Source organism: Manacus candei, unplaced genomic scaffold (assembly GCF_025592945.1).
Source record: "Manacus candei isolate 608988 ecotype Guabito, Panama unplaced genomic scaffold, ASM2559294v1 h1tg000034l, whole genome shotgun sequence".
In the NCBI taxonomy this organism is placed as follows: Eukaryota; Metazoa; Chordata; class Aves; order Passeriformes; family Pipridae; genus Manacus; species Manacus candei.
In genome coordinates, this window is record NW_026138082.1 from 4,769,065 (window position 1) to 4,782,893 (window position 13,829).

The window sequence follows — 13,829 nt, forward strand, 5'->3', positions numbered from 1 at the left end:
CGTGTTTAAAATGTTTCAGCTACAGGGGTTAGAATTGAAGAATTGCTTCATTTCTGCAAAGCAGGAGCCGGGCGACCTGTACATCACAAGATCGATGTTTAGGACTGAGTTCCTGAGAATTATTTGTGACTGCATGCTAAATGTGATCCAGATTTCCATAAAAGATGATGTTTTTAAATCTAATCAGGAAATTGTATCCTCAGAAAGTAAGTTCAAGAAATTCAATCATAATGTAAACAGGATGTGTTATTTTTTTAAAAAGTTAATTTTTAAAATAGTGCTGCATGATATAATTATAGAACATAAAAATATTTTTCCTAGTGTTCTATATACTGAATCATTCTTTCTGTTTTTTGTCATTCATATGGATTTACACTGCTTCCATTGTTACAAGAAACCAGAATTATTTAAATTATGGTCTATTTAAACAGACTAGTAGCTCTATTGGTTTGGATGAAAAGTTCATCTACCTGGTATCCTACCATACAAGAGTTTTACAGAAGGGATGATATTCGCAATGCTTTCACCAGCTTGCAACCAGATGTAACCAGGCAATTCCTGAGCCAGATGTTCTTTCTATGTGTTTAGTAATAGTCCATGGCTGTCTTTTCTGCAAACATGTTCGGTCTTGCCGAGAGCTTGTGTAAGCTTTTAGCTTCACCAGCATCCTGTGGCAAGCAATGGCGCTGTGTAATGACACTTTATGTGAAATGCCACACCGTGCATTTTGTTTTGAATCAGTTTTTTCATTGTAGTTATACTTAATTCCCCCTAGTGCTGGTATTGGAAGAGATAGTGAACAATCCATTGAAATTACACTTTTTTTTCCACTTTGATGTTTGTTTCTTGGTAATTTAGGTCCCTGCCTTCATCTGTAAACCACCTTCCCTGCTGTCTTTGGTTTTTTTGTGGTGGCTTTTTCGTTTTTGAGGTTTTTTTAATTGATCGTAGTAATTTTCATAACTGGCAGTCAAATCACTAGGATTACTTATATGAGCAAGGCATATTCAACTGAGCCATGAATTAGAAATGGTATTTAATATAGTTTAAATCTGAATATTTTTTAAACATCAACACAGTTTTCATTGTATTTTGATTGGATGTTTGGGACAGTCAGCCTCTTAACAGGAAACCTGATCTGACCGTACAATTTAGGCAAATACTTATTCTATATTAATGCTCATTGTTTACTTCGGTAAGAATGTGTTATGCCAGAAGAGTTTGCCATGTACTTTTATGGCTTAAAAGTCTTTCTGACATACACCAAGAATAATATAGTAAATGCTATTGGTAGATTTGTAAGTGTATTCCCAGTATTCTTCTGTACTTTGCAGTATGCCAATAATTTAAGAATGAAACATTATCATCTATTACAACACTTCTGTACTTTCAGTCCCTAAATATGAGTAATACAAAATACAGTACACATACTGGGTCCTTGGAAAGCAACTGTGATGAAGCTTTATTTTGAAATACTAGCTATGCTTTTCATTTAAGTACTTATGTGCAGTCAAAAGAATGAGAAATTAGGTTGACTAAAATAGTTACAATATTCTAAACTGAATAGGTAAAACTAGGGAATTCTACTGATTAAAGCAGTGTACTTGAAACATGGCAACATCCTACAGTTATTACTCTTTCACAGCTTGTTGGCAGCTAAAAAATGATGTACCTGCTTCAAGGGGAAAAACATTGCAGTTTTGCCCATGTAGTAGTACTTCAGGCAGCACTTAAGACATTTAAGACTATTATGGTTATATATTGTAATATATATTTCTCCATAACATTACAGCACACATTATACATTGTGCTGATTCTTTGTGAAAATATCTTCCTGTGATTACTGTAATGAAATGCATTTTGGATAGATAGTAAACCGATGCTTCCACAAATACATAACTCTGACACTGGTGCTAGGAAAAAGCAAAATCTTCAGTTTAAAAACTGCTCCTATGAGCATCTGCTCTTAGAATAACAATAATCTTTTATAGCAATTTTGTCCTAATTCTTAGTGATGCTCCAAAGCAACTGAAGGGAAGACACTAACGGGCTAAGAAAAGAAAAAAAGAATGATTTTTGTGGGCATGCAGCTTTCCCCCCTTAACCGTTTATTCATGGCCAGGATGCCCAAAACCAGTGTAGAGACATGTGGTGTTTGTGCTGTTGCTTTGGTAAAACTAAAACTAATAGATATCTGGAGGTTCAATGGCTGAAGATTAATTTTCCCAGTATTTGCAAGTGCTTTTCGGGCTTTTGCACTCTTGAAAACCTGCCTATTTCAGTGAGAAAAGGGGTTTTTAGAAAGATAGCTCTACTAGTAAAAGCCCTACTCTGGCTGCAATAGAAAATCGCTTCATACTGATACAGCCACCTAAATACCTGAACAGGTGTTAAATGTTACAAGTACTTCTATATTGATAAAATTTATCTACACTAAGGTGTTTTTTCTTTACCCATGCTGCAAGAGTCAACTGGCAAAATTAAAGTGTAGAAAGCCACAGTGAGAAAGCCCCCATTCCATAATTCCTCTAATTCTTTTGGGAAGTGCTCAAAACTTGGGTACTCTTGACAAGTGCCAAGCCTGAACTGTAAATGCTATTCTGAATGTGAAAGGGAGAGGGAGCTGACACATGGTAATCCCATCATTTTGGTGGGAGCCTTGGGGGGAGTAGTGAATCCTTGTGAAATGTCACATTGCTGTTCCCTCCTCCCATCAGTTTTTTTATTTTTTACCCAAAGGAAAGGGTAGTCTAATCTTTTACCTTAGTGCTATTTCTCAAAAGACCTATATAGTGCTAAGAATGATGTTGAAATAAATGGTGATCTAAGCAAAAAATGCAGAAAGAAAGCAGAATAAGAAAATATTGGTTGTCCTATACCCAATGAAAAAAATAAGACAAAAAAAACAAGCCACAGGGAAAAAAAAAATTAAATATTTAAATATTGCAAATCTCTTATGAATCCAAACCCCAGAGAGCAGGCAATTCACTCGTGAATTTATTTATTTATTCCTCAGAAGAGAATTTACAAGCCCGATAACAGGCTGGTGCACCATCCAGCTCCAGCAGCAACAGGCCAGCAGCAAAGCCAAGGGACTGGTCTTGGTAGGAGCTGACCTGGTTCCTGTCTCTCCTGTATCCCCTCAGAGACAAACATGAAAGAGCCAAGGTGTTGCAGCTGATGCTGAGCTTACAGGACAGGATCTAGTGGCTGAAATATTAGTCCTGGAAAATCAGGAGAGGCCTAATGTCTGACTCTTGTGGCGTCACTATTTTGCTTCATGTTCTCTGGCAGTCGAAAAGCTGCAGTATTCTACTGTCCTGTCATTTATAACCCCATTTCCCAAGTTTTTTTCACCCTTTGATGAAGTAAGGCTACCTTCTTCACAAGCACTGATGATCTCAGCTATGGAAATCTGATCATTTCTTGTCCTACAATGTAGGCATTTTCCATATAATTTATCAATTTGCCTTTTATCTATTTATCAATATCTATAATCTCTGTTACCATAAAAATGGTAACTCATACAATCTGTGGTTATGCCAATTAAGCAATTAGAAAATTCGGAGTGCTGATCATTATATATCTGTATCTGCAGGCAATGAGGCAGAAATAACATTTGTATAATAGTTGAGCCATGCTTGTTTGTGGCCTGTGTGCTGGTTTTGCCATGTTTGTGATTTGTCCTTCACCTTGCAGTTTGAGCTCTTAAATCCAGATTATATGTCATAGCACAGAAAGAAGCAAAACACAAGTAATGTAATTTTCATGTGACTACTGCTTGATTGTCCCTAACCACCTAAGCTAATAGAAATGTGATTTTATGATATTTATAATAACAGTGTTATAGTTTGGGGAAAATTGTAAAGTCTCCAGGAGTGGAGGTACTTGTGTGTAATTGAAGCTTTTGTACATCAGCCAGCAGGTGATGAAAGCTCCTACAGATGATTATCCCCTCATGTACTTCTTAAAGAAGTTCCAAAACAAAGTTAAAATAATTAGGTACTAAATTCCTTCAAGAGCAGCAGAGCTTATGGTATCAGAGTTATCTTCTTTGTAATGTTTTCCAACAATTTTCACTGTCATGCCTGCTCTCATACGGGATGAGTCTCTTCTCAATGAGAATTTGTGAAAAACTTGAATTACTGAAAGTGCTTATTCCTTGCATCTCAGTTTTAAAGATGGTAGAAAATGTGCCTGGAAAAAGTGGTGAAACCAAAGGTTTATGCAGCTGGTTTACTATACCAGGATTGTTAAAATGCTTAATTACTGACAAAGAGAGGATAGGCTGTCTGGAAACGATGTGCCCCTTCAAAAATGTTACCCTTCGTTAAAGCAAAATGCAATCCTCAGCTCTTTGCCTCTTCTGTCTGTCTCTCCTACACAAAAGTTCACAGTATAGAAGATAATGCAGCACTTTTTTATGGTCAAGAAAGGATACAAAGGAGATGCTGATGGTTCTATGATATTTTAAATTGTCCTGAGATAAGAGATGGATGGACTCAGCTAAACTCTGAGATGGAAATATTAGTGACCAGATTATAGTGCCTTCTGTCAATGTGTGTTTATTATTTAGTGAAAATATGCCGCTCATAGGAGGTGATTGTCCCACTCTGCTCTTCACTGGTGTGGCCTCACCTTGAGTAATGTGTGCAGTTTTTGGTACCACAATATAAAAAAGACAGTAAGCTGTTAGAGAACGTCCAAAGGAGGGCAATGAAGATGGTGAAGGGCCTTGAGAGGAAGCTGTATGAGGAGTGGCTGAGGGCACTTGGTCTGTTCAGCCTGGAGAAGAGGAGACTGAGGGGAGACCTCATTGAAGTCTTCAGCATCCTCACAAGGGGAAGCAGAGGGGCAGGTACAGATCCTTTCACTCTTGTGACTAGTGATAGGACCCAAGGAAATGGCATGGAGCTGAGTCAGGAGCTGAGTCAGGGGATGTTTAGGTTGGATATCAGGAAAAGGTTTTTCATCCAGAGGGTGGTTGAACACTCGAACAGTCTCTCCAGGGAAGTGGTCTCAGCACCAAGACTGTCTGAGTCCAAGAAGTGCTTGGATACTGCTCTCAGGCACATGGTGTGATTCTTGGGGTGTCCTGCACAAGGCCAGGAGTTGGACTCGATGATCCTGATGTGTCCCTTCCAATTCAGCATATTCCATGATTCTGTGATACTATGAAAATGTATAAGGGATAGTGTTCCTTGATCCTGGGAATAGCTTTCTGTCTCTGAGAAGGATGCATGCTTCCACTGATGCAAGTTAGTACCACTGTTTCTATTGATTTTCAAGTGCCAAGATGTAACCAAGGGCAGCCAAGGGCTGCAGATGGCTCCTCATCAAAGACCAAACACCAATGCAGCTGCACGTTGTGACTGCTCACTCTGACCCCAACTTCCCTGTGGCAACCATATGGCTTGGAACCATTCCCTGGATACTCATCTTTGTCTCAGTGTACATGTGTGCATCCTCCTTTGCAAACCACCCCACTTCCACAGATGGTTTTGTGTCGTGCACTACTGTTCTGATTTTGTTTGAGACTCTATTAATGTCTCCCAGTGAACCTATGATTGTATTTGATAGATTGAAATTTCAGGAGACTTGATTGTCTCCTTGATGCCCTTGTAGTATTTATGTTATGTATATGTCTACATTTACGTACATTTGCACTGCTTTTCCACATATGCGTGCTTGTTTAAAAGATACTTCAGCTTCTCTCTCTCTTTTTTTTTTAATTTCTTGACATATGGTGAACAGTATTGTACATAATGTGAGTTATTAAATGTAAGATACTATAGTAAATCAAAATAAATCTACCCACTATAACATAAATACAATTTTTTTTGGGGTGAATATCTTCCAGGTGAACTGCAAATGTTATGTGTTTCCTGCAGAAACTACACAGATGATATCCTGATGTGGCCAAATGTTAAAGTTTAGCCTTCTCTAACACTAGCAATTGCTTCCAAAACACACAGCAGTGGTAGTATATTCTTGCCTTGTATTTCTGCAGCTCTGTCTGAACCTTGCTCTACAAACCTGTCTATCACAATGTCTTTGCAATAAAAGATGAGCAAATTAGCTGCAACACACAATTTATTAAATTTAGTCATTTGTGAATGTCACAAATGTAACCCTAGAGGACTGAGGCCTTACAGGCTACAAATTTGTTGCTTTCTTTAAAATTCTTTGTGACTTGTGTGTGGCTATGCATCAGCCTATAAATACTTATGAACTTTGCAGTTATTTCTTGGTACAGGGTGTTATAGAACAGCTATAATAGTACTGTGAGGTGTTATTATTCTTGCTGTATGACTGATATTTTTTTCAGCTTTTTCACTGGCTTTCAATCACAAAGAAACAAAACCTCAAATATTTATTTCTTGTACAAATTTTATCACAAGTATTCATGTTAATTCTCCTTGTATTTGTTATTCCTAACAGTTACTTTTGAATACCTCTGAAGAGTAAATAAAAACATCAGAAGTACAATCAGGAACAATATATATTTTTTTCTTACAGTTTATATTTATAAATTTCTTGGTTCAAAATTTGGCCAATCCTTATTACAATAATGCTATTGAAAAATAGCTTCCAAACATCATATATTTACATTCAATTTTTTCAAAATTGCATGTGCTAAATGTCATTGTCAAAGCTATCTTATAGAAAAGATGTAAAAAAAAATTGGTTGTGTCTGTTAATGATTTTTTACAGAGTGCAAGTGTAACAGAAACAAACCTGGTAAGTTAATGAAATAGGTGAGGCAAGCGAGAATGTGAGAACTTCTGTTCTTTCTTTCTCATTTGTCTCTGACACTTGCAAACATGTTAAAGAGTTATTGTCCCATTAATATGGTATATCTCAAACCGTAGTTAGGATCTCATGTGTAGTCAAAGTATGGTACCATTCTTTTGGATTTTAGTTAAATTTCTGGAAAATGCAGTTATGAGTTGATGTGAACCATTTTTAAAATTCATGTTGAATTCAAAAGATTGTTTCAATTCAAAATAGCAAAAATAACACTGACAGCTTGAAATAGTCTGTATTAAGGATGGCTGGATTTGATTGAATTGTGTAAAATATGAGAGAAGGAAACATTTTTCTACGATTTGTTTGGGATGAAAGAAGATGATGCAAAATGAATATTTTTCTCAGTAAGGAAGAGCTAAGAATATTTTGCTTTGTGTTAACTTGAAGTTTTACTGGGTGATCTTCAACCCTTATAGAGAAGTGGTTTTCTTTCTCACAGCCCATGACTCAGTTGTTCCTTTCTTTGTTCTGAAGCATTTCTTCTCAGCGCATAATGACATTTCTGGATAGCTCTGGCTTGCTCAGCTTAGGATTGTGTCACAATTGTCGTGAGCTTTTCTGACTGACTAAACTCTTCTCCTTTGTTGCTGCTCTGTTTTACTTCGCCAAATGTTTTTGTGCTACAAATTCAGCTGTGATCAAATCTGCAGGCAACAGCAAAATTAGAAGGGTGGAGGAAGAATCAATGTGCAGACTGACTTAGTTAACATGTGTGGGAGGAAGCATGATTTCAACCTCCCAGCCAGATGTAGACTGAAATCACTCTCCCAGCTCCTACTCAAATCTGATCTAAAGTGGGGGGTGGTGGTATCTGACATGGACTGTAAACCTGAGGGATAGATACAGCCTGTCTTCTAAAGCAGTAAATCATTCATTTATTTTCAAGTGTATTCTCTGCACTTGCTAGCACCCTCTCTGTCCTGCTTGATGAAACTTCAGCTGCTCAGTTCATCCATTGTTACACCCCAAATACTGAATACAGGGGTCTACTTCCTGACCTAAAGGAGAAGAGAGGGTGGAGCTGTGGAGTTGTGAGCTACAGGAGTCTTCTCCACTCCTGCCTCTTCAATGGGTTTGGTGTTGTTGGATGTTGTTGTTCTCGTCCAAGAGAGAAGAGACAAACCCAGGGTTTCTGACCTTCATGAAAGTAGCCTCACAACGACAAAGTGAATGCTCCCTACCACTCAGAAGCGTAGTATCTCAGAAGACATTTCAGAAGGGGTTTCCTCTGTGTGCTTTGGTGTACAAGCCATTCAGCGGTTCTGCTCAAACCGGATCAGACAATGCATTATATTCAGATCAGTCACAGAAGGGACTAGAAGCACCAATGTGAGAAGCAGCCATGAGAAAAGCTAGTGTTTTCCACAATACTGTGTAATATAGTCAGGAAAGTATCTGTGCTGTCATACAAGTTCCTAGTTGCTCTACAGAGTTCAGAGTCCTCATGCTCAGGAAAAATCAGTTCAAATTGGAACAGATGCACAGAGTCAGGAGGATGGAAGATCTCCCTCTGAAAGAGAACCAAAAGCATGTAGTGTGTTTAACCCAGAAAAATTCTTTTTGAAGAGTTATACAGCTGCCTTGTATAAATGTAAAACAGGATTGAACAGGAATATGAGATACCATGCTCCACATTTTTTATTTTCTCTTCATTTTCATATGCTAGCAGTGTTATGTCTGCCTCTACAGTGAATGCATTCAGTGTGTACCACATCTAGGTAACACTTTACGAGAATTAAGCAGGACCAAGGTCATTACATTCTGAAAATACAACTGTATTTTCATAATTGGTGGCATATGTGAAGTTATGGTTTATAAAATCAAAATTGTATCAAAACTAGCTTAAGAGAAAGGTGGCATTCAGAGTTATCAGTGAAAATCCTGTAGTTCCCAACACTCGTACTGACTTTTCCCTTTCCAAAAGTGGCATGAAACATCAGTTGTGGTATTAAGTTTTCCACAAAAGTTCTATACCTCATGTGGAGGTACTGCAAAGTGTACTAGATTTATCATCTGTTCTGTGGGCTAATGGATACAGAAATCCGTGCCATTTTATCCCTATTAAATCACACACCAAATAAAAGTAAACATAGTGATGGAGCAGAAAATTACGTGCTGCATTTTTTGGTACCTTTCAATGTAATTGAACGCATGGTGAATAATCCTTATAAATAGCTAGATATTGTTAACCCTCTTAGTATGGATGGGGAAAGGGAAGCAAGAATTGATGTGAGGGTTTATGCAAGGTCACACTACAAATAAATGTGGATAAATTACCCCTACAGAAACAGATATACCTCTCTGGGTAAAATTCAGCAGCTGTTTCACCATGAGTAAATCATAAAGCAAATGAGATGAGAACTTCCACCACTCAACTCCTGTGCTGTGATTTACATAAGGTAAGCAGATGGGCTGCAATGGACAAGATCTGAATTTCTCCAGAGGATGCATTCAAGAAAAACCAAACTGGATAAATTAGATTAAATTCATGTACTCATTAGTTTTCATATGGTTAATCTCAAAACCAGCACTGGTAGTTCAGTACTGTTTCACCTTTTGCAAAATCATCGAATTAAGAATTACCGAAGCAGCCACCAGAGTGCACCAACTCGCAAGAAAAGCGAACAATCTAAGAAGTGTTACTCCCTTTTCTTCTGCTTTTTTTTTTTTCGCTATGGGAAACAAATCAGCTCTTTAAATATGTGTGTGGAGGGCAGTGAGGAAGCAGGTGAAAACTCGGAAAGCTGGGAAGGTATCACTTCTCTTACATTTGCCCATATCTTTGCAGTTGTTTCAGTGACAACTGTGTCTTGCTTGCTAAATTCCCCCATGTATGGAACTGCTACCTTATAATACTGGACATCCTTTTTCATAAAAAAAATCCTATGAAAATTTGATTATGGGTTACACATTAGCTTGTGGGATCAGACCATAAGAAATGTTCACCATGTGCTGGCTAGCAAACATGTTACCAGCTTTCTGTGTACATGTGTGACTTCACCCCTACTTTTTCTATTCAGGGATATATAAGCTGATCTGAAACACCTTCTACATATCAGTACTGTACATTTGAAATACTGACTGCTCCACATTGTTTATGTCATATGGCGCACATTGTAACTGAACGCTGTGTCTTCCATATTTTGAAGATCAACATAAAAGCATTAAAGGTATAACTTTTCAGACAGATGGGCAGTCCTGGAACATGATTCATCTTTATGTGCTAAAATGGAGGTCTAACATAAGGCAGAGGATTTTACCCTCTAAAAGTGCATTTCTTTCCCAGACTTTCAGTGGAGTAAAATCAGTTGTATGGCTGTAGACATCCAAGAGTAAAGTAACCTGTAATATACATTTTTATATTATTCATAGTATTGGTTATTAACAGCTGCAGAACACTTTTCACATATGTGGTTCTTTAGGTAGTGGAGTGCAGCAATACATGAAGTGTGAAGCTTAATAAGGGTTAGATTTCATCTTACGGTATACAAACAACTTTCCACTGCAAGTCTTTTCTGCTGGCTGGCTGGAACCCTGGAAACATAATTTGGACAAGGGCAGTGCTGCCGTTTTATTTCACTGTGAGTTAGACGAGCGAGCTGATGAGACATTTTCTGCTCAGTTTAAAATCCAGCTGAACAAATGTTAGAATAAATAATGCAAGGAAAAGGTTGAAACTCTCCTGCATTAAAAATATACTTTAAAAGTTCAGTTTTTCTTTTATTGCAGCGCTGCACTGGTTGTCTAAACACTCTGGCATTGGTTCCAGAGGGATTTCTGGACCTCAGCAGGAATAAATCCATCTACTGCCATTGAAGTCAGCCTGTGAATTCAAATTTGTCAGCTGACCCGTTACTATTTCCTCGAGCCACTTCTTCTCCATGGGTTGCATTTTTACCTGCTGATAATTAACATATTAGGAACATGGAATGTGAAAAATCACCCTAAGCGTTTAGATAATGTACACTCATATTTATACAAAATATGGAAATAAATGTGATTTATTTTTTTATTTGGGAAAATTTTAAAAAGGAAAATAAATCGTTCTGCAGTGAAGACTCAAAAGCATGTGTTGAACACATGCATATTCAAACCCAACAAAGCAGTGATGAAGGATGGCACTGCTGAGAAGTCATCTTTTCAACAATTGCTTTGTAAAGAGAGCACTAAGCATGAGAACCCTATGTGATCTGCTTGGCTTTGGTGACTGATTATATTGAGTGTAAAGGCACTGCATGATATCTTAATATAAATATTTAAACTCTTTGAAGGAGTCTTGGATTCTGTAGCAAGGTAGACTGATTTGCAATCTCCTTTCTCAATGATGTCCTCTTTTTATCACATAAATGTAAATGCCTCAAATGGTGCATTCTTATCTAGTTGATTATAGAATCGTAGAATAGTTTGGTTGGAAGTGACCCTAAAGATTCCAACCCTTCTGCCGTGGGCAGGGATGCCACTCACTAGATCATGTTGGTCAGGGCCCCATCCAACTTGGCCTTGAACACTTGCAGGGATGGGGCATCTACAACCTCTCTGGACAAGTTTTTCCAGTGCTTTACTACCCCCTGAGTAAAGGATTTCTTCCTAACATCTAAGCTAAACCTGACCACTTTCCCTCTAAAACCATTTCCCCTTTTCCTGTCACTATCTACCTGTATAAAAAGTGTCTGTCTCTCATTTTTATAAGCCCCCTTAAGGTTCTGGAAGGCCTCAGTGAGGTCTCCCCGAAGCTTTCTCTTCTCTATGAACAACCTTACTTTCCAAATAAGCATGCCTGTGCCTTATTAAGAACACAAATATTAACTGCAAACTCAGGAATTAATGACTGTTTATACCAGCGAAAAAGATGAGTGATATTTTTGTGAGTTTACAGCAATAATATATCTGTAGGTCAAAATTGTTTATCTGGCTCTACTGTAAATTGGGAATAATTTAATGAAAGAAAACTATGCTGGTGTTGTGCTGTCATAACAGGACTGAGTTTGAGCCTATCAAGTTGTCAGACATAGTATGGAAAAAATTGTGTCTAGAGGTAAGCTCCTAAATCCACTTCTATGTTTGAAGCGTGTCATAATATAGACACATATAAGGAGGGAATCAGTATCTCTGGTCGTTTTATCAGTAATTTAATCCCTATTTTTATTTATTAATAGAACATTTTTTCTTTCCAGTTCTTTACCCACCCTCCTTGTGATATACTCACAAAAGCTTTCTTAGGCTTTCTTACTCCTTGCTCTCCAGTTGACTGGTACAAACTCGTTCTGGGTTTTGCCATTCTTAACCTCCCCCCACCCCAAACAAGGCAGATTCTTCCCCTTCTCCATTTGCAGCAAAATTGTCTTTTGAGCAGCACCTAATAATGCTGCATTGACTACATCTTGTTACTGCATTCTTCTTTTTATGGCAGTGGCGAAGCATGTTATGGTATGCCTTAATTATGATGTGTTTTAAGATGCTTATCAAAAAAAAAAAAGTTTACATTTTTGTTCTTATAACACCTAATATATATTTAGTTTGGGCAAAGGGCTTTGGAAAGCACTCATTAAACATGGAATGCTTTAAATGTTTTACTTTTATTTGTTATATTTTAGCTATTTTTTTAAAGGAAGTTTTATAACTGAGTTGGCATTCAACCAATTAACTGAAGTTTTAGACATGGCCGTGTCCTAACGACTCTGGTATTTTAATTTTTAGTTTTTCTGGTTTAGTTTAAAAGAAAAAAGTTGGATCCTTCAGAAAATAACTTTGCATTCTGCATATGCTGTTTAACAATTAACCACATGTGCATTTAAAGAAAGAGCCAAGTGCACCAGCATAGGAGTACTGACATACATTAATATGATGTTTTCTCATCTCATGCTAATGTATTTCTAAAGTGAGCAGTGAAAACTGAGGAGTCTTGTTTGTATGCTTATGTGAAAAGTTAGGCTAATTTTTGCCTTTTGGACACAGCCTGAGATGTGGAGAGAGTGCAGTACCTTTGCAGTGGGAGTACAGGGAAATCTTTTCACAGTGCTAAGTTTTGCTGTGGTTTCATGTCCTTGTTTTTGTGAAAATGTAGGTACATGCAGACAGTTTTCCTGTGCTTGTAATACTGGGACTCTTCTCAAAATTTCATCGCAATTTTGCCCTTTTTAAAGAAATCGGGACTCCCTGTTTGGCACTATGTAAAAGGCCACCCTTTTAAGAAACCTATTGGATGAAATTATCCATTTAAATCAATGTCACAGTTCAGTTAGTCTGAATATGAGCCCTGTAAAGTCACCAGCTGTAAGTATCTGATCTTGCTCAGACATGACGGGAAGTTCTGCCTGTTTGCTTCTCTGCTGGAGCGAACTTCACAGTAGCTGTAGGATGAGATTTCTGTGCTGCTCCTTCTTGGCAGCTCTGGGCTGGAGAACAGCTGCACAGAAAGTTGTATCATCCATCCGCAGCTTGCGTGCAGCTTTCCGATTTAGGTGTACAAGTTTTAAATAAGTGAAGGTTCAGAACTTGATGCTTGTGTGCTCCAGAACACTTCACATAGCCCAGCACTGAACTTTGCAGATGTTTAATTGCAAGCAAAGTTGTTGCATGATTTGTTTGTTTTAAAAGGGAAAGGTAAACACTGCAAGTTCCACTCATACTGAAGTTGATCCATTCACTTATAGAACCAACCAATTCAGACAAAATATATGCTTTTGTGAACTAGGGCACAGATTACAAACCTAAATAGTTTGTGTACATTTACATGTTGCCATGGAAAAAAAACAAACAGGTTTGAGTGTTGTGTTACAGGTCTTGCCTCCCAATTCAAAACTAATACCAAGGCAGTGAGCCCCATCTTGTCAGAGTCTGTGCCAAGGCACAGAGGAGGTTGTGCCCACCAAGAAGTTGGACCCAACACTGCCCTACTCTGGCTGTTGCTGGTTGGTAGAGTGTGGCATGGTAGAGCGTGCTGGTTGGAGCTAATGGCAGCTGGTTTAAGGCCCAGTAGCTCTGAGGCAGCTCACCTGTGTTCTTGTGTGACGAAATCA

The 13,829-nt window shown here is 37.9% G+C and overlaps 1 protein-coding gene across 1 annotated transcript in view; it reads left to right on the forward strand.

The window, feature by feature from the left end:
- ARHGAP18 (Rho GTPase activating protein 18) overlaps nt 1-13,829 on the forward strand; it is a 95,675-nt gene that overhangs the window by 14,334 nt on the left and 67,512 nt on the right. The gene's annotated exons all lie outside the window — the stretch shown is intronic.